Raw genomic sequence first — 4,896 nt, forward strand, 5'->3', positions numbered from 1 at the left:
AACAGATAAGACAAGACATTTCTAATACTAAAAGTAAACATATTTCACAACAGATAAGACATTTACTAATGCTAAAAAGATAGACAATAAAATATAAAATATACAATAATATAAAATATACAGTACTTTGGTAGTGCAAAAAAATAAAGATGATATATTTATTTATAGCAGTTATAGTGCAAAAAGAACAGTCAAGTAGCGCAGTAAATAGTAAATAGTAGCCAATTTCAGTCTGTATGGTATGTGGTGATATCATTTCACTGCTGCCTGTAATTAATCACCTCATTTTAATGTTTGAATGTTTTCTTTTTTCCTCCTTATTTTTTGTAAAGCATGTCCAACTGGTACGGTGCATAAAATGTGCTTAAATAAACTGAGGCTGGAGATGCAACATTAAAACAATATGCGTTCCACTGATTTATAACATTTTTTATAGCGTAAATACATTTTGCAGTCTAATGTTGTATCTCCACTCTTTGTACATATGTCTAATGTAAGGCAAGCCAATTTATTTTTTTAGCACAAAGACCACCACAACATTGGACTGCAAAATTTTTCTCTCATAGAAAAATCAGGAAACGTTGGACAGTGGAGCACACAGCATTTATGACAATAAGAGATGTACTGTACAATAAAAACTTTTTTTTTTTTAATGAAGATAGTTAATATGCTAGGAATGTCTAGTAAATTCAGATTTCAGTTGAGTTAAATTCAGAAAGGTAAATGTTAATGGATGTTGGGTATAAATGCTACGATTATTACTGTGGACTATAGTGGATCTCCAACAGGGAGTTCAGCTGTGTGTTAGCAGCCTCCATTGTGTTTTTCCTCTGTAAATCCATGACAGACTAATAGGGCTTCCCACCAGGGAAATCTGCTTGTGTTTCCTGTCCCAGAGCTACCCTCTTCCTCTCTCAGTGAAAACCCACAGCCTGCTGCTTCTCTGTGCTGGAGAAGCCGAGGTCGAGTTCGCTGTAACTCTGTTTGAAGATCCAAAAATAGACCACAGTATTATTGCCTAATCTGTTGAATTTGACACAACATGGGCAGAGGGTGGCATTCTGCAATTACTTACCCTACACACAGACACACACTAAACCAATAAAAGAAAAGTAAAGAAATCCCCCCACTAGCATGGGAACAAATTAACCAGTTGTAGAGGAGATGTTTTTGCACTTTGTATTAAAATTTGTTAATAACATAATTGAATGTGATTTGTTGGAGGAGGCCATAGGACCTTTTGTTAGACTGTGTTGATAGAAGTGTGTGTATATGGTGTGTACATGTACACACCATGTTCGGATAACTTTTATAGGTTGACAACCTTGTTGTGCCGCTCTCCACTCTCTTTCGCAGTGGTTCTGAGCCAGATGTTCGGTGCCGCTGCCCAGCTGCTCAGCAGGCTCAGCAGGCCCTAGAGAGTTGTGGTCAGGTGGATCAAGCTGGGAAGCAGTTTGCTGAACTACAATGAGGGCCTGGGTCAGTTCCTAAGTAGGTCCCAGCCACTCCCACTCACCTGCTTACCCAACTGGGACAATGAGAGGCCATTCTTGGGTAGGATTTACCCTCTGAGCCAAAATGATCTTTCCAATCAAACTGTCTCCTTTTTATGCTAACAACTAACAAGCTGGCAGCATTTAATTCTGCTAGCAAGACCGAGGAACCAACAGAGCCACCCTGCCCCGTCACAGCATTCAAGACTTTCATGGAACTGACAGCTACCGTTTGAGTGACTGACAGCCTCTTCACTTGCCTAGGGGATGGGGGTCACAATACGGGCACATCCTTGTAGATTTAATATGATTTACTTCTAGGTACTGGGAGCTTCCTGTGCTTTGGTATTTGATGATTTGTACTGCTGCTACCTAGGGCATCACAGTGCACTTTTACCTGTTCCTGTAGGCGCCATGTTGCTGCCCCACATGAAGTCATAGTGACAGACTTATCAACAACTTTCACCTCATAGCTTAGTGAGCATTCCTCATGACTTTGTTGGTCATGTTGTGCTAAAGCAACACCTTTAGTCTAGTCATGACTGAGGGGCTCTACCCTACATCACCCAGGGTCATAGATGATGGTTCTGTAGTCACAATGACCTCACCTTGGTAATATGGAAATATCCATGGGCAAAGCAATCCCTCTGATTGCATCCAGAATTAATAGAACAATAACACAGCGCACATATTTTTTGTTAAAACACTGTAACACTGTTATCCATAACTGTTTTCCAATGTTTTGTTACCTCAATAAATATTAAGAATTTAAGAGAAATCCAGCAGTGATAAAAAGACAATGAAATCCTTGAAAGAATCCTTTAGCCGCACAGCAGTTGTTGTTTTTGATATAATTTCTACTCAGTTGTAGCCACTCATGATAAATAAATGCAGCTCAATCAAAAAACGGATGTCCTCCTCCATGCCATCTGTCCACCCTGAGATCCCATTAGGTATACCTGATTTATCCCCTTTCATGCTCTTTGCTATAGCATTTAAAACAATGCTGAGGGTCAGTTTTAACACTGCAAAGAGAGTTTTACTGAATATGTATTTCGTATTTCAGGAATTCAACCTTACCTTCAGAGTCTGAAATAGTATGGTTATATATTATTTATGGAAGGAAAAGGAATATGTTTAGTATCAATCACTGGTGGGCCTGGGTCATGCTGATCCTGGATGAATGCAAAAACTCCATTGCAACTTCCCTAAATGCTCCCACCCCCAGAAAGGAAACACTGTGGAATTGCATTATGAGCTCAAGTTTAACAACACTTCCTGAAAACCTTGTAGCTCTGTTCCCTGCCAATGCAAACCATTGTATTACTGCTTTTTACAGTGTATTCTCTGAAGCTTCCATTTTCAAATGAGTGGACTAATACTCTCTATTATCCTCTTATATATTATTATTAGTTCATGTTGAGTAATCATTTACAGGCTTCTTGACATTGCTACAGGCTTCTTGACATTGCTACAGTGTGGCTCAAATCATTCAATACTAATATAAAGAGATATAACATTTCCATTTGTTCCTTATATCTTAATGTTGAATGTATAAATGAAGTGCTACACACACATTCAGATCATGTGGGATTTCTTTTGACTTAGACTGTGGCTTTATATATTATCAGAAATATATATTTTTAATATAGAATATTAAAATATATTTTATACTGTATTAATCAGACCACTGCAGGATATGACAATGAAGATATATACCTGAATCTACCATTTCGAGTTAAATCATTTTTTTTTAGCTATCAAAAGAAAAGGTTCCATCCCGGTTCTATTGAGAGTGATTTAATGCAGTGCCAGTGTGGTCCAGTTTATTACAAATTACAAGCTTACTTACTGACTCCTTGCTTTACATTCTCGTTGTTTCATATATTCATATATTCAAGCATCAGTTCTGACTGTACTACCAGTATCTTCTACTTTTGGCTGGAGGAGTTTTTGAAGGCTAAATGCCTTGGTCAGGGGCAAATAGCCACCGGGTTTCTGAATAAGGGTAGAGTTGTGTGGAGCAGCAGTGTGCATACCAAGTGCAAACATGCAAATGATAGAGAAAATGAGCACTGATGCTAACCAGCGAAAGTTTATATTAACGCACACTCTGTAGAATTTTGGTTCTGAATGTAATTGGGTGTTTAGACCATGTTTATGTTCTGTGTTTGTAAAGACTTCCTGCATGATCCACTTGTATATAAAAATTTTAATTTATCTTGTACTTTGGCCCCAGTCACTTTTTGAATTGGGTGGTGCTTCTAATATATTTTTGCTGTCATCTCGGGGATTTCAGGTTTCTCTGCAACGATTACAACCTGACTGAATTAGCATTTTAATTACAAGGTGATTTTGGCAATAGTGCTGAGCATTGAATGATTTCTAATTAAGGAGACTTCATAAAATTATTCCTGAAATGTATGACTGGAGCTATTTGCAGGAACATAACTTTCCCCTAACAATGAATTTAAATTGGGGGCTTGGTCAGTCCTGTGTAGAATGTCAACCTAAATCACATACTTAAAAGAAGTACAAGCCCCCTACAGGGACAATAAAAATCAACATGGATACCCCACAGAAAGTGTTGAACGGTTAGCAAATCTGCCTGTTGTTATCTTGATTAAGGTCACAGTCACCTGTAGGGACCGTCAAGTTAGAAATGAGTAATTACCAGCCTTTTTAAGTCTTTAAAAAGAAGTACTAAGTAGAAGTACTGTGAGGTACTGAGCCTTTGTCTGCTCGCCTGCAAGCAATTACAGTGTAATACCTGTCTGCACCCTTTTAAAGGAAACTGCAGAGTAGGCCCTGTACTGTATTCACTTGCTGCCTGGCCTGAACAATGGGCCTCTCTCATAGTGAGGCCGATTACGGATGTAGAGTCAAGTTGTTTACTGCCTGGTTTGTGCACATTTACTTCCATCCACGTATGCTTGTTTAAACTGAACATCCTGACCCCAAAGGGGAAAACATAGAGCTGTGCTTCTATTTATTCATCTTTTAAAAGTGCAGTTGAATGTTCAATTGTGCATCATTCTTTTACTTTAAGTTCACAATGGGATTTTGTTTTTCCTACTGTAATATAGTTCTGCTGTGCAACTCAATTCAACATAAAATCCAGTCAATGTCACTTAGATTTTGGTGTACAAATGGAACACTTTTACCTGAGGTCTAATAATGCTCGAACAAGTCAACAATCACAATGCATTGTAGCATAGCCTGCTGAATCCAGGTATCTGTCCAATACCAGTTAAAACTGCTTTCAAAATGATAAACAAAAACCCATGTGGAAGCTCTTTGTACTGATTAGCTACTCTGGTTATTGATGTTTGCTCGATGTTTCTGTTAACTATAGACCTATTGACTTCACTAAATATTAACTCTGTAAGCAAGGAGCTTTTAA

Source organism: Morone saxatilis, unplaced genomic scaffold (assembly GCF_004916995.1).
Source record: "Morone saxatilis isolate NCDOM2014 unplaced genomic scaffold, NCSU_SB_2.0 Contig22, whole genome shotgun sequence".
Taxonomy (NCBI): domain Eukaryota; kingdom Metazoa; phylum Chordata; class Actinopteri; family Moronidae; genus Morone; species Morone saxatilis.